The 17,499-nt window shown below is 41.7% G+C and overlaps 1 long non-coding RNA gene across 2 annotated transcripts in view; it reads right to left on the reverse strand.

Annotated features, from left to right (window-relative positions):
* 2610307P16Rik (RIKEN cDNA 2610307P16 gene) overlaps positions 1–17,499 on the reverse strand; it is a 425,389-nt gene that overhangs the window by 140,169 nt on the left and 267,721 nt on the right. For both annotated transcript variants that reach the window (NR_045054.1, NR_045053.1), the window contains exon 6: positions 8,316–8,426. This is a non-coding gene — a long non-coding RNA (RIKEN cDNA 2610307P16 gene). The remainder of the gene's footprint in view (positions 1–8,315; positions 8,427–17,499) is intronic.

Below are 17,499 nucleotides of genomic sequence, written 5' to 3' on the forward strand. Positions count from 1 at the left end.
TTTTTGGGAACATGATACAGAGAAAATGTGACTCTCCCTGGGGGAGAATATGAATAAAATGTAGACCATACCATGAGCAGTTGAATAAAATGAATTTGATATATACACAATAAAGAGCAACTGAAAATATAATGCCCAGAGGAAGTGGTACAAAGAAATAAATGGGATCCATAACTCATATAAATTAAAAATGCAATTACAACAAAGTAACAATGTGTTTTACAATGCACACAGTGACAAGCATGGACACTTTGGGTGAAGCCTGAACAAAAATGGCAGGGGTCAAGTACATACCAACAAGGACTCAGGCAAAAGCAATCAGAGCCCTAGGAAAGTATAGGTATACAGGTGTACATGCACATAGAGCCACCAAACACAATTTTTATGAGATAACACCATCTAACCACACCTAAGGCACCTCACTTCTATCTTCTTCTCTTCTTGTTTCCTATTTCATTTTTAGTGTTGATCTCTGGCAACTACGATGATTGCAGGTTACAGCTTTCCACCTTAAAACCCTGAGGCAGACACTTAGAAGTATACAGTGAGTCCCTGGACCAGTTGTAAGTATCACGCATTCATCAAGGGCTCAGGGTCACAAACAGATCAAGAGCCAACAGCAAACAGACCATAGCAGATGCCTTTCCTTGGTTGCCTTTTCCAAAGTGTCACATCCGGGAGCGGGCATAGGGAGGGGCATGAGGAGCTGCTCTGGGCACTGACTACACTTCCGGAGAGAGAACTTTTCACCCCAACTTCAGTCAGACTTCAGTCTGACTGAGACCAAAATGAAAGCAGGAAATGAGGTTCCATGCGCAAATGCATGCAGGGATATTTTGAAACAGAGGGATGTCTTAAAGTGCCTTAAACACAGCAAAGTTAGTTTCTCATAAAAATAGGAAGTGAGAAAACACGAGAGGATGTGTGTGAAAAGATACAGGCTGGTTTCAATAGATTAGCAAGCTGAGAGGGCAAGAGGTGAGGGTGGACAGCAGAGCGAGACAGCGTGGTCCTCACTAGGTTTTATTCAATACACAAAAAAACAAAGCACACTAGAATTTCTGTCCTCAAACTAACTAAATTCTGTCTCATGAGAGCACCTTTATTCTTCTCCCAACGCATAGCTATTGAACCTTTTGAGAAAGTGTTTAGCTTGGCTAAGACACAGCTTTCTCAGAATTAAACACTTTCTGGGTTAAAGGACAAATGGCCCTCTGCAAGGCAAAGAGCTCACTCCACCTTTATGAACACGCCCAAGAAGAAAGGTGAGGAGGAGTGGTGTTCGGGTTGCACTGCATGGTCCTGGCTCTCTGGAGTTACCAAGGACACAGGGAACGGGCAGCAGTATTGTACCAGCACAACATAATGGGGGAAGTTTAGATCCAGAAAATCCTCCAGAAGCCTGTGTATTAAAAGCTAGGTCAATCACCCCAGAACAAAATGAGATGGGGTGGAATTTTTAAAAGGTGGGGCTTACAGGAGGAAGTTAGCCCATTGGAAGGCTGTCCTTCAAGAGGATACTGGGGACCCCAGCCACCTACCCATCTTATCTTTCTTAGTTTCCCAGCCATCGTGAGGTTAAAAGGTGTCTTCTACTACACTCTCCCACCATGATACATTTTGCTGTTATAAGCTCAAAGCAACAGGGAAGTGTCCATGAAATGAGACCTCACAAGCCAAAGTGACCTCACAAAAGTGAGGTTGCAAGCCAAAGTAAGTCTTTCTTCTTCATATGGTGATGTTTTCAGACATGTCATCATAGCAATGGAAAGATGACCAATCCATGTCCTTGTAAACTACATGACAAATTGTGTGTAGAAGTTTTTAATGGCCAATGGCATGAGCCTAGGTTTGCAGTGGGCACTGGCCAGGACTCTAATTAATACTACACTTATAAAATGATATTGTTAACTATATAAAATGGGGCTGTGAGATAACCTAGCAGCCAAAGGTGCTTAATGCCACCTAGAAGAGAAATCAAATATACAAAGGGGATATAATGGCATTGGGTCTATTAAGCCAGAAAAGGGTAGAGAAGAGGTGCCTGCTCCAGGATAATGGAGGCAGGCAGGCATACTCACAGCATTATTTTAAAACAGCTGCTTGTTACTGGATGAGAGGTGACCACACACTACATTGTATTCAACTGAGATTTCAATGAAATCCATGGGAGGATAGCAAGCCTAACGAAACAATTTCCTGAAAGGGCTCTTTTCTTGTGACTTCACAAGATTACAGTACTCCTTCCACAGATCAAGAAATGGCCCTCCACAGATACTCAGTGAGGTCCTCAGGAGGACATGGGGGCAGAGCTGCCATTAACCCAAAGGCTGTATGGCGTCACAGTATCTTGCAGTAAGCATCCTGATTTCCCATAAAGCACACTCAATTGAGAACAAGCTAAGAAGAACAACATGCCCATAACCCCAGCACTTGGGAGGTAGAGGCATAACAATGGAAAGTTCAAAGTCAGCTCTGCTACATAGAAAGGTGGAGCTGAGCACCATCTACATGAGACGGTGTCTCAAAATTGAAACAAACAAATAACACTAGGAAGGAAGATGATGGAGGCCATCCCAGCAAGTACAAAGCCCTGGGAGCAAGCTCCAGGGTTGACTTCCTTTACTGTATCTAAGCAGGGTAACACGGACCTGTTATTATCATTCAAGAGGTATCGGCAAAAGGATCTCAATGTTAAGAGCACCTTGGGCTATAGAATCAATCAATCAATACAAACAAAATATAAATATTAAAAAAATGGCCAGGATAGGCTTCAGAAGTATAAACTAATGATATCAGCATTTTGCCTTTGATTATTGTACTAAGGATATTATACACAGTGTTTGATGCAAGTGAACCCTCATCCCAGAATTTGCCAGTCAGAGGCAGGAGGACTGCTGCAAGTCCAAGGTCATCCTGTTCTATACAGCAAATCCCAAGCCAGCCTGACAACACAGTAGGAGGACCTCAAACAACAAAAAGGGGGAAAGACAATTTGGGGAAAAGCTGGGTGAGTGAAGGGGGTAGAGTACATGGGTAATTGTTATACCTACTTAAAACCTATATTAATTTAAAAGTGATCTGTTTTCTTTCAACTAATAGAAATAGACTTTTAGGAAGGTTATATGGCACCTTTTTTCTTTGGATAATATTGTGCATGTTTGAGTGTGTGTGGGTATGGGTGTGTGTGTGTGTGTGTGTGTGTACACGCATGTATACGTATCTTAAAAATAATCCTCAGTTACTTGTATAAACTAAATACCACAAGTAAAATAATACTGGTTCCTTGCTTTTCTCACCACCTTCAATAGACTTTTACCAAGTACATAGTATCACAGGGTATCATACTATATCTTCTATATAAAGTTACATGTTGAAATTTTCTTCCTATTTTATTACCATATTTATAAATAGATAACCAAAATATATAGCTGCCAGTTTTATCTTAGCTCAAGAGGAATAGAATAAAATACATAACTGATTTGAATGAATATTTCATAAGAATACTCATATTTACTGTAAGGTTATTGAGCTATTTTTTTTTCAAGAATTGAAAGAGAACAATTTTCAAACCACTACCATTTGTTCATGCCACATGCCATTAAATGTATTGATATGAAAACTCTATACATAGGAAAACATCATATCTATTTTATCTATGAAGTAAGATAAACTCTTAAGGACTAATTTGCCAAAATGACACAACTCTGCCCCACTTTGGCACTGTGTTAAAAGCATCCATACCCTCCCAGCCAGACCAGCCAGACCAGAACAGTAACATAACGATTCTATGCATGTTTGCACATTATTTTTTTTTTAAGTATTCATTCCTGGCTCCTATTTAAAGCTAACGTTTGTTACCAAAGCTGAAGAAAAATCTTAGAGGAATGAGGGAAATGTGAGCGGAATTCCAGGCAGCAATACAGGCGTGCTCAAGTGTGAAACAGGAGAAGAACATCTGCCAAGTTCATCTTGGCCCCGCCCGATACTCTCTCACTGATCTGGGTCCAACTTCCATTTGTTTCTCTCCATCCTTCCCTCCCCCCACTTCCTCTGTGTTCCAGGAGCATGTAAAACCAGAGGAAAGAGACTGGAGACACTTCAGAGAAGACACGGAAAACACCACAGAGTAAGGGGAGGGCTCTCTCATCTAATCATAGCTTCATTCCATGGAGGAAAAAATTTGAAGACAAACCTCCAGAGGAAAAAATAACAGGGAGAAAAGTATCGGAACGCTGATGCTAAGATCAAATATTTTGGGGAAGAATCACTCAAAAGAACTAATTTGAATATGTCATTGGATCCATATTTATACACATTATAATTTAATATGAGTCAATTCTGGAGTTGGATATACTTTGTAATTCAGTGTTATATTTAAGGTCTCTAATTATGTTTGATTCAGCAGCATCCAGCTTTGTTCTACAGTACCAGTTCCTATCTGTTCAGCACTGATGCTAATCGATTGTCTCCTACATCTTTAACAAAACTGGCCGCACTCAGCAGAACTTCTCAAATCCACAGACTTTATTCAGGACCCCGACCTTGACGCCACACCATATCTAACACCATCTGAGTCTAGTGTATGTAACTGGCATTATTTTAGAAAAGGAACAGAGAGTTTTCAATCAGCCTTGCTTTAAAAAGTCAAATAGGATAGCCTGGGTGTTCATCATTTGATGTACACATAAGGAGAATGTGTTATATATACACAACCGAGTTTAGTTCAGACAGAATCATGTTATTTTTATGAAAAAAAAAAAGATGAAATTAAAAGATCATGATATAAAAGACACTAAGCCAGACCCGGAAAGTTAATTACTACATGCTTCTTCTGTGTGGAGCTGGAGTTTCATACACACACACACACACACACACATACACACACACACACAAACACACAGACACACACTCACAGACATACCTATACATGTGACATGGAACTAAAAAGGTGACTTAGTTGGGGAAGAGAAGAAAACGATAAGATGCAGGAAAAAGATAAAGGGACGGACAGTGGGGAAGTGAATATGATCAGAGCATGTGATAAAATCCATCAAAATCATCAATATGAACCCCTTCGCTTTGCACAACAACTCTACACTAATGAAAATATTAAAATAATGATGGTTACTTTTTAACGTCACCCAGGCTGGTTTTATAAACAACATCTGGTAAATGTAGAAACAGTACTATCTTAGCACAACAGTAGAGAGAATATCATGTCCTAGAAGTCAAACGCACAGTCAAGACATTCTGTGTCCACCCCTAACAGAAGGTATCGTCAGAAAAATGCATTGGTCTGAAGAGTCCTGTCATTCTGCTGCCCCAAGACTCAAGTGAGAACAGAGTCTCTGAAGCACCCGACTGCTCTTCCAAAGGTCCTGAGTTCAAATCCCAGCAACCACATGGTGGCTCACAACCATCCGTAACAAGATCTGACTCCCTCTTCTGGTGTGTCTGAAGACAGCTACAGTGTACTTACATATAATCAATAAATAAATCTTTCAAAAAAAAAAAAAAAAAAAAAGGCTGGATCTATAAGCTCCCCTAACCTCAAGGGGGAAAAAAGAATGTGACCAAAATAACCATATGAGGCATTATGTTAATGCGGGAGATGCCACAGGAAATATTTTAGTACCCTCTACAACAGATTCACACCCTAATAGAGAAGATAAAGTTAACAGACAATTATAATTCAGTGCTATGAGAGACATCACAAGGATAAGCACACCATGTAAAAGAAGCATATGGGAGAGGGAGAGGCAGGGTGCTCAAGTAGAGCTCCCTAGAGGAAGTGACCTCACCCCCCAAGGCACACAGGCTCTGTATCCACTAGGGTGGCCAAAACAATGATAGACAACCACATGTGCTGGGCAGGCAGAGACCAAGTTGATCCCCCATACATCAACAGTGGGAAAATAAGCTGGTAAGACCTCAGAGTGAAGGTTCTACATGGCCCATCAATAAATAAAGTACTTGCTTTACAAATGAGACGACCTGAATTTAATCCTCAGAATGCATGTAGAAAGCTGGGTATTGTGGTATACATTTGTAATCCCAGCCCTAGGAAAGCAGGAAGAAGCAGATGCCTGTGGCTCCGGAGTCAGCCAATTTAGCCTAACACTGTGATTCTCAACCTGTGGGTCCTGACTCCTTTGGCAAACCTCCAACAATATTTACATTTCGATTCATAATCATAGCAAAATTACAGTTATAAAGTAGCAACAAAAGTCATTTTCTGGTTGAGGAGCTGTATTACAGGGTTGCAGCATTTGGAAGCTTGAGAGCCTCTGAAAGAGGCTGTCTCGAAAACAAGGTTAATAGCACCTGAGAAAGAGACTCAAGTATGACCTGCACACATGCATGCATGCACACCCATGCACAAAGAAGAAAACGGTTTGACAGCATCTTAAACTATTTAGCACAGAATTATCCTATCACCTATCGACTTGACACTTGGGTACACACAAACATGCACAAGAATGTTCATAGCAGTATATTCAGAATGGTTTTAAAAGTAGGGGCATCTCAAGTACTCTTCAAATGATCAATGGAACCCCCCAAAATCCAAAAGAAACCAGTGTCACACTCCAAAATCAGTCGCCCACTCAGTAAGGAAGGAAGTACCCACAATGCTGCAACAGACAGACAGGAACAAGCTTGGAAAACCACACACTGTCTTAACACCAGACACAAAGGTCACAAGTCATGTGATTCCTGCTTCTATGAAATGTCTAAAGGAGAGAAAATCTAGACAAATGATTTAACATTGGAAGAAGATAGGTAGGTAAGCACTAGCAGATACATCTCCTTTGAGGAGATGGGAAATGTTCTAATGATTTACACAGAACATTTGTAAATATTCTGAGACCTGCTGAACTCAAAGCTTCAAAATCATGAGGAATCCAAGTTTAGCTTAGTGGTAGAGTACTTGTCATGCACGAACAGCACCCGGGGTTCAATCTTAAGCACCATTCAAGAAAGAAAAAATTATAAGGCATATGAATTTTCTCTTAAGTCAAACTCATCAAAGAAAGAAGTGCTTAGCAGGCAACAAAAAAAGGGGGGGTGGGTGTAATTAACAGGAAAGGAAGAAAGAAAACTACCCAGGCTGGTGAACAGCAAAGAGAAAGAGGAGGATAGGCAAGGTGACTTCACAGGTAAAGGTACCTGGGTCGCAAGCCAGAAGATCTGAGTCTGATCCCCAGGGCCCACATAGCAGAAGACAGCAACAGAATTCTTCAGGATTTCTACTGAACTCCATATGCACACAGTGACACATGCACACATACAAACACACATGCATACATACGTACATATATACATATAAATATATGTATACATACATATATATACATACAAACATACATGCATACATAAATAATTGTGATTATTTTATTTTAAAAAGCAAAAGAGGAAAGGGATTGAGGAGCCGAAGAATGGGACCTGAGATGTGGCTAGCTTGCCACTGGTGACAAAGGCGATGTACGAGTGCATGAGAAGAGAGGGGAGGGAAGGAGCCAGCTACAGCTGCTGTTTTGGCTAGCTGAGTGACTTGACAAGGAACAGCCCACAGCCAGAGCAGAATGCAGGAAGTCAGTAACAATCCCAGGGAAGAAAAGGAGAGAGGAAAAGTGGAAAATAAAACACACTTGGAAATTCCTCCCTTCTACCCTTTACAAAAATATTTTCCATGTCCAACAGTAGAGAACAATTTACTTGGGCTGTCTGAGAAGGGACCCCCGCCCACTCAGTCCCTTGGATCCTTGAATTCTTAGGGTGTGAGCAAATCTACATTCACTTCCTGTTGCTTTTTAAAGCAATGTTTACATTTTCCAATGCTTTCTTAACGTTTCTCAGCTTCTTCAGAGCCGCAGTGGGGTACCCCTTAGTTTCTTTTTCTTCTATTTTATAATATTACAAGCCCTGTAAACATCATAAGTGGATATGAAGACACTTACTATGAGAATTTCAGCAATATTTAAGTTCCCTACATCACTATAACATACAAATTTCTCCCTCTTTCTTTAAATTTGTATTTTACAGTGATTTTTATTAACCTTAAGAAACCAAATTTGAAAAAACAAAAAACAAACAAACAAAAAAAGAAACCGAATATGGGGGCTGGGGTTGTAGCTCAGTTGTAAACCATATGCCTAACAATCAGGTGGCCCTAGAATTGACATTTAGCGCTATACATGTGCACCAGAAATAAATCTATTCAATGGATTGTATATCTCAAAGCACACATATTTTTATTCCCATGCTTCAGAAAACAATTGACTCATATTTAAATAAACGGAATGAGCTTGTACCTTCGGCTGCTAACACCGACAGATCCCGAGTCTGAAGCTGGCCATGTCAAAGTGTCTTCATCCTCACCCGGAGCTCAGCAAACAGTGGCAGGCCTCCCTAGATGGTTCCACCTGTGGGGGGGAAAGCCACCGTTTTATTATCTCCTGGGGTGGGGGGCAGCGTCTCAGAATTACAATTGAATTGAGTAGGTAACAGGAGTGTGCCACATACATGCACTAACCTTCTGTAGTAGAGTGGGTCAGAATTCTTAAAAGAATTCCTAATTTAATTGTCCTATTTGTTGTGATCTTCAGTGTGCCTAACTACAGATGGGCTGACCACATGCACACGTGTGTGTGTGTGTGTGTGTGTGTGTGTGTACCACTTATCATGCACTATAATACTTTCAGGCAGGTGTTCTTGAGTCCATGGATAAGGATCCAAGAGTACACTGGGACTTTAAAATGTGATTTCTGCATATCAGACACTAGCTAATATTTATAAGGCTTGTGTGGAACAGATAGATCCCTTTCACACAGAACTTCCTTTATTCCTTATCCCAGTGCCACACCTGTAATCCCAGCAGTTAAAAGGCTGAGGTACAACTGCAAGTTCAAGGCCAACCTAGGCTACCTCACCAGACCTCCTCTAAAATTAAAAAAAAAGATAACAGGAAAAGAGGTGAAAATTGACAGTGGGGATATGTTTATACCAAGGGATTCTGGTGAGTTCTGAATCACACTGTATGTGCATTTTGACATCATTTGCAACACTAAACATGTGTGGAAATCCTGAAACCAAAGGGCTGTGAAGAATCGTAAATGGTTAATTCTCATTCTGTGGCACTTCTCGGAAACTGTAACTGTAGTCCTAGATTTAGAAAGCTATCTAGTCATGGTAGAGAGTAAATGGAGATGCAATCCTGGAGAGGAAACACCGCTTAGGCAGAGTGTCAGCAAGTGGGTCCATGTTAGGATGTCTCCGAAATTCTCTGATGCCAGGGTTTCTGATGCCTGAGTCCCGTAACCATGGACACAGTGGGTGCTGATGCTATGGCCAGCTCGAGCATAGTGAGCACTTTGGGCATGATGGGCATGGCTCTGGTAGGCTTTGCCCTCCTGAATTCCCTCTGCCTTGCCAAAAACTCATTAGATTCCTAAAACTGGCCACCAAGGTCCATTCCCTCATTTGGTCACTTCCTCCTCCTCCCAAGGCTGACTGCCAAGGACCAGCTATCAAGGTACTGAACTCAGCAATCAGACACCCCCTTTGGATCACCTAACTGACATGCCCAATGAAAAGTAAATACCTCATGCTCACACAGGGTTTCCCATTTTACCTTTATAAACTGGCATTTGCCTATGGGTCATGTGTGCCTCCTCTCTATCCAGAGGCAGTCCTTTGTTCTAGCCTGGGACAAATACCCCTTTACCCTTCTCCTTTCCCCCTTTTCTCTCCTCTTCCTTGTTCCCTTCCCCTTTTCCATCTTCCTCTTTCTCCTGTCTTTGTCCCTTATCCCTGCCTTCTGCCCCTCTAGGCCAAATAAATGTCCTTTGTGCCCGAGAACTTGGTCCTCAATGCCTTAAGCCGATTGGAAGTCTCCCTGAGCAGATGATTGTGACTCCGCATTATTGACAAAAAGAAAATATATATTCCAAATTCTCCTCTTTCTGGTTAGTCTCTCATGCCTCGTTTTTATAGGCTCTGGTTGAAACCTCACCTCCCACTGCCAATTGGTGTCTCCCTTCATTTTATACTTTGTTAATGCTCATATATCTTTGACAACTCAGCATTTATTAGGATAACAGAGAATTCAATTTGTCTCTGCATATCACCCAAAGAAAGGAGCAGGTGATTAATAAAAATGCATAATGCTTAACACTCTATACAAATGAAATGTGATATACCACTGACTTAACTGGAGGGTCCCTGGGGACAGAATAGACTGAAAAGTCAGAAACATGATGATGGAATGCTAGTGTTCACCCTGATGTCCCACCCAAACCCATAGAAACTTGAGACTCACTCTTTTACCTGTGTAGACCTCTACAGGTAAGCGTTACAACACAGAAGAAATACATGAAGAAGAGAACAGAAGAAAAATAACCTCCCATTCGACAAGCCTGGTAGAATTATGTCATGAAAATGCTGGTGCTACCTAACATCATCTTCAGAATGACGCCAAGCCATTCTTCACAGAACTGGAGAAGCACACCACTGGAGTGTGGACGTGCAGGAGACACTAAGGCAATCCTGCGCAAAATGAGGTCCGTTCATTCTGCTGCCTTGTTCATCTCTTTCTTCAGTGTTTGAAAGCTTTGCAAAAAGTATGAATGGGGCATCTCTGTATTCTCTGTTCCACCTTACTGGTCTCTGTTTCTGGTTTTGTACCAGTACTGGTTTTGAGAGTATGTTACAGTAAAGCTTGAAATCGGGTGTTGTGAGACACCTCCTTGCCTCTGCCTTCCCAGTGCTGAGAGGAAAACCTTAAGCCAGCATGCCCAGGCTCTGGGAGACACTGCCATTAATTTCAATCCTCTAAGCCATCCTTACAAGCAGCAGGGAATGAGGACAGCTTGAAGTCTGTGACAGTCATGGCTGTGGACTGAATGCTTATCTGTTTAAAATTCAAATGTTGAAAAATTCTATCCCACAGATGTGCTAGTGTCTGGGAGGTGGGAGCTTTGGGGAGTAATTAGGTCATGAGGACTGTCCTCATGCGCACAGCTAGTGCCAGGAGCCCTTCTCTCTCACTCACAACCATGTTCAGATCAAAGAGGTTGGCAGACTACAAGCCACAGGAATATCTCTACCGGAGGTAGACCATGTTGTCCCCTCATCTTCGACTTCTGGGCTCCAGAAGACTGAAATATACTGGTCTCTTGTCCCAAGCCTAGGGCACTTTGTCATAGCTTACTGAACTGACTCCAACATAAAGGAGCTCACTATACATTTTCAAGAAACACCAAGGTATCTTTAAGCCTCTGCTCTTTTGGATTGTACCTCATCTAATCACTAAGAGGGAACCCCAGTTTCTAGCTCATACAAACTCTCTAACCCAACCAACGCCCAAGCTGCCAACTAAAACTCTTTATCACTAGTTAATTCCCAAACCCCTCTGCCAACCCAGAAGAAACTCCAAAGACTCCATCAAGACCCCACCCACAGGACCGAAGTTGGTCCATTTTAATCACACACCATGGGGATGAGAGGTTTAAAATGCTTTTCTTCCCTCTTCCTCAGTAGTGTGTGTGTGTGTTGTGTGTGTGTGTGTGTGTGTGTGTGTGTGTGTGTGTGTGTGTGTGTGTAAACGACTGTGTATGTGCAGGCGCACATAGACACAGTCCAATACCTCTGTCTATCAATCACTCAATGAAATACCAGGTGCACTGTGTGCCTTTCTCCTTTAGAAGAGAAAAACAAAGCTATTGTCACTCATGAGCTTTGGTCTAGCCTGTCAGGCGGGAATGAAAATCTCTTTCTAAAAAGGAAGCTTTGCATGGTTCTTGTGTCTGACCCATAGGAGCTGGATCAGCTTACAGGCAGTGGGGGTGGGGGCAGAGATAAGACACCCAAGGGACTTTGGAAGGAAACAATCTCCACAAAAATCTAGGCCTTCCTGACTCGTGCAGCCCACCCTCACCCATAAGGCCGAGTGTGATATGAGAAACAAAGAGCTCTATGCCTTTTTCTCCATTAATGACTAAACTACACCCTTAAATTAACTCTACAGAAACAAATGTCTTCCACTAGTTTCTAAAGATTTCTCTATTTGTCCCCCTCCCCCAACTATGAAACAAACACATCCCAACACACACACCATGCCCATCATTTCGCTCCATTTCTAGGCCTCTAGTTTTATGTAATCCAAAGGCACAGAGCGTCTAGAGCAAAAATGGTTGGGTTATTTTGAAAGAATGCATCAAATATTAGCTGAAAATTGGTTCTAAATGGGGCCACTTAAGCCTCCATGGGAAGGGATCGCAGGGCCTCAGGAATAAAATTGCATGAAGCTGAAAAAGAAAATTGAGGACAAGAAAATGATGACCAATGGGTTTAGTGCTATTATCTCTGAGAATACTAAGGACATTCAGGCTTTGGAGGGGGAAAAGATTACATATGTGACCTTGAGAACTCTTCCAGACTGAGGACTTGGAGTGGTGTGGCTTCCTGTAGGAGAGCAAGCAGGAGGGGCTGTGTTCTTCATGTCCAGGTAGACAAGGAGTCAGATAAGCACTTTTGATTGCCTTTGAGCACATTGCAGGCTGAAAGTTACATTTCCATAATGAATGAGCACCAGGTAATGGTGGTAAAATGTTCCATCATCAGTAGCTGAGGTCAGGAACCCAGAACCTAGAGGACTCTCTGAACATAGGATGGAACATTGAAGATGGGACACAGACAATGGCCCTGTCTTTGTCAGCCTTTGTCTTTATCCCCTGGAACAGGATACTGAACCAACACTGTGTTAATCCTGAGCCACTAAATTAGACCCAAGGGTACCTCCTAAAACCGTACCTTACAAAGACCGAAAGGATCCTGGACTCTATAAATCTCATCAGTGCCAACACTGACTACTTTCAACCTATTGGAAGGCAGATTTGTTGAGAAATTTCTTTAGAGGACTGGCTGTAAGGCAGTTCATCCCAGGACACTTTTACTAAATAAATTTTAAAATTGCTCATGCATCCTATGAGATTTTTCTCACAAGATTTATATAAGGCAATATGAGCTCTTAGAAATGTTTAAGGATATTAATTCATGAAAACATAGTGCATTAGGGGACTGGAGAAATGGTTCATTGGTTAAGTGCACTGGTTATTCTCCCTGAAAACTTCACTTTGATTCCCAGCACCCATGTGTCAGGGAAAAACCAGCTGTAATTCCAGTTCCAAGGGATTTGATGCCCTCTTCTGGCCTCCTTGGTATGCATGCAAGTGGTCCATAGACAATACATGCAGGAAAAACACCCATACATATAGTACAAAAATTTTTTTAAATCTTTTTAAAGTATCACCCACAAAAAATTTAATTCCCTTTTAACTATCACCCATTAGAAGCAAAACTAATATTTTATAATATTTTACAAACATAAAAATAATGAGATTTTCTCAAAACATTTAGTAACAAGAAGGGCATTGTTTTCTATTGGTGGGAAGAAAAATGTCTGGCTTAATAGAAGACAGCTGAATTTTCTACTGGCTGTTATTAATCTGGCACCATATCTTGCTCAGCAGAAGTGTATAAAGAAAATCTATTTTCATGGTGATACAAAGTTCCAAAATGAGAAATCAGGCAACAGCATTTTCAGATAGCTGTTGATAGTCTTGGTTTGATACTATACTAAAACTGAAAAATTGGTGGCTTCTAAGGAATCGGAGCATCCATCAAGCTGAGACTTTTCCTCACTGCTGACAGACATTCATCTTCCCGTTTGACCTTTGACCCATATTTTTAAATTTTACTTTTTTTTTAATGAAAGAGATGGCTCAGTGGTTAAGAGCATTGGCTGCTCTTACAGAGGACCAGATTCAATTCCCAGAACCACATGTCAGCTCACAGCTGTCTATAACTCCAGTATCAGAGGATCCAACACCCTCACACAGACATACATGTAGGCCAAACACCAAATGTACATTAAAAATAAATAAGTAAATAATTTTAAAAATTGACTTACATCAACCACATTCACATTCATTTACAAAATATGGAAACAGTGGTTCCAAAAGCAAGAAGAGGGTTGGACTATCGACAGACAGACAGACATCAGCTGTTCATATGCACCCTGAGATGTCAGCTCATAAGCCAGGGACCTTGTCATACTCACTGTCCAGTCCCTGGTGCCAGCACATGAAGTACACTGCCTGTACCCTTTTTCAAAGTTCCAGAACTATTTGGATGGCTTTTGTCTGTATCTGAATCACACTAACTATTCAAGTTGCATCCATGACTAATGTGTGCCACACTGAAAAAAAGGAACGTAACACTCCTCGTGGTATTTGTACCAGATGAGAAAAAGAAATAGATTAACTGACTGTTAATAAAAGCCACTTAAGTCATAATCATGTTTTTAGTGAAAACCTGATGCCGTTTAAAAGTTCCAGTTTCAAAATTGAAGTGTATTTTTTTTTTAATTCACTGGAACATAGAAAGCAGCTGAAGAAGGACAAATTGCTATTACCAGGTTGTCGTAGTGACAGCGCCTGAAATGTCATTTGAGTGAAAGTGAAGTGAGTTTCCTCCAACTGCACTGAAGATCAAAATTCTGAGGACATTAATCCAATATACTACTATCAAAAATCTATGTGTATGCACATATGAGAGAGAGGGGGGGGAGGGAGGGAGGGAGGGAGGGATGGAGAGAGGGAGAGAGAGAGAGAGAGAGAGAGAGAGGGAGAGAGGGGGAGAGAGAGGGAGAGAGAGAGAGAGAGAGAGAGAGAGAGAGAGAGAGAGAGAGAGAGAGAGAATCGTAGCCTGAATGTGGGGAGTGAGACAATGAGAATCCGTTCTCTCCTGCCTACAGAAGTGGAGCCTGCTGCACTTGTTGTGATCAGGGCAGAGAAGGCAAGCCTAGCTCTCGAGTGACCTGAAGTTTCCAAAGTTCTGATCACATGCACTGTATGCTACCACTTTTTTTTTTTACTAGTACTGCCCAAAAAGTGTTTGCCTCCTTGATGAGCTGAAGTCACTGCGTGAGAGAATTGATTATCTCTTCAGAATGGCTTATACTGTGGGAATATAAAAAATTGCAGGTGGTCCTGGTTACAAGGGAGCTATCTGTCATCCTCAACTATTGACAAATTTTTATGTAGTACAGTCCCAAATTGCCTGCTAAGTTTAGTTATTCATCCATGAAATCTAAAATTTGGAGTCTACTTAAGGGAAAGGGGAGGATTTAGACTAACACCCTGGTCCCCAGTCCCCTATCAACATCACATTTCAAAGCTAGATGGAAGGGACAAGCTAAACTCCCTTAAGCCCCACCATCTTAGGGAACGGCTGGTGTCCACCTTCATTCAACTGATAACCGAAAGAGCCATAAATCCCAGAAATTGGGAAAAGCTACTTAAGCTGTTCCATAGCTTTAATTTATGACTGGCCAAGAACTAATAAATAGAATAGTAAATATTTATTTTTCCTCAACAGTGTGCTTGTCACCAAGTTGCAGATAGAATCAATTCCATCCTGGTCCCCGGAGCTTAAAAAATTAAGCACATGTTAACACTGCTGCATTAGCAGAGATAGGCAAATGACACACAGTGACCAGAGTGCAAATCTCCCTCCAAAAGCTGATAGAAGTGGCACCCTGGGGTCTATGACTTCTCCACTACACAATGAGTCTCTGGGGAAGGCTGCCTACTGGCTAATGACCACATAGACATTATTTGTGAGTGCATGGTGTTCGATTCTAGGTGAGGCAGCAAACTCTTTTTACTGTCCTTTCTTTCCTCATATAAAGCATCTCAATCTACAACTAAATGAATAAACTTTGCTGCCCCTCTGTTCCACAGCACCACTTCTAAATCCCAGGTTGGTTGCAATCCAGCTTTTCTGGTCTGCTTTCCCAAGGGAACTGTCACTGCTAGGGCCTCTCTAACACTCCCCCCTACGAAGTAGCTGAGTCCCTCCATAAAGGGATTCCTCTCTTTCCTCCCCTTCCATTGTCTAGGTTTTGGGGGGCGGGGAGGCAGGTGGGTGTTCTAGAATTCACCAGAACCTTTGTTAAGCAGAACCCTTATCAATCAGATACTTGGGCACATAGCACTAAAATCAATTGCCAAAAGAAAAAAAAAAGAGTAAAACATTTTTATGTGAAATAGAAAACCTCTCAATACATGGCATGTTATTTTCTGCCATTATTACCATCTCAAAACATACAGCTGTGAAGGTGACCATTTTCCCTGGAGTAAAATATACTAAAATCCACAGTGTTCACGCATGCATGCATGCATGCATGCGAGTATGTGTATATGCATGCCACTGTGTGTGTGTTCATGCGAATACATGTGCATGTGTGTGTCTCTGTGTGCATTTTTAAGGACACAAAAGGACAGGCTAGGCTGTCATTCCTCAGGAGCTATCCACCTTGTGTTTTTAAAGAGGGCCTCTAAAGGCCTAGAACTTGCAAAGTTGGCTAGATTGGCTGGCCAGTGAGCCCTGGGGGAATCCTCCTATCTCTGTCACACCAAAACTGGACTTATATGTAAGCAGTGCCACAGGAAGTTCTTTTCATGTTCAGGAATTGAAATCAGCCCTTGAACTTGCAAGACTATCGCTTTGCTGACTGAGCCATCTTGCCGTGTAGATTTTAAGAAAAAGGGGAAGAGAATCACTTGATTCCAACAACCAACGACAGCTGTCCCCCATTCTGTCACTCTGGACTGCAGTAACTTCTACTTATTTCTGACACAACACCCGTGAGTTCCCATTTTATTCGCTCATATTCACTATGCAAAACACAGCAGACTTATTGCCCGGCAGCAACAGTAGATTGAAGAAATCGTTTTGTGTGCCCTAAAACATCAGTGCTATACTTAGTGTGTACATCTAAAGAAAATCTTTTTAATAAAGAAAGTAAAGTAGGAAGGGTGGAGGGCAGAGGATAAAAGAGAGAAAGAAGAAATCACAAAGCTATATAAGCCAGCACTTAAGAGGAAGCAGAAAACTGGGGTCACGAGAGATACTTGTCTATTGTAGTCAGGAGAGCAGGCGGGAGCAGTTACCACATCTGCCCCAGGTTGGACATGTCTTCCTTAGCTTTTTCTCTCTTCAAAATCATCAAACCTTGACCTTTCTCACTCTGAAAATCTCAAATCTACCTCCTCTTTCTCTTCCCAGTGGTTCTGTTCTAATGAATGGGTTTATTGTATATTTATTGTATACTCCTAATGGAGTAAGCCCGCCTATTCCCTGTCTTTCACTCTCTCCATCCTCAGTGGTGATACCCACCCACGCAGCACTCACGCAGCACCTGGTGGGTCAGTTGTCTTCAAGTTAAAATCGAAAGCCCAGTTCTGGGACCTTGATGGTCTGACTACATTGCTCACAGTCAACTTGATGATTCACCACATCGCTCCATTAAGGACAGGGCTTTATTTACTGATGAATGGACAAGACTATTCAACGGGGACCATTAGAGGAACTATCTCACAGGACTTTTTTTTTAAAAGTTAGTAAGGATGTAACCACAGGCTTGGTGCAAGG

The sequence above is a fragment of the Mus musculus genome, chromosome 13 (assembly GCF_000001635.26).
Source record: "Mus musculus strain C57BL/6J chromosome 13, GRCm38.p6 C57BL/6J".
Taxonomy (NCBI): domain Eukaryota; kingdom Metazoa; phylum Chordata; class Mammalia; order Rodentia; family Muridae; genus Mus; species Mus musculus.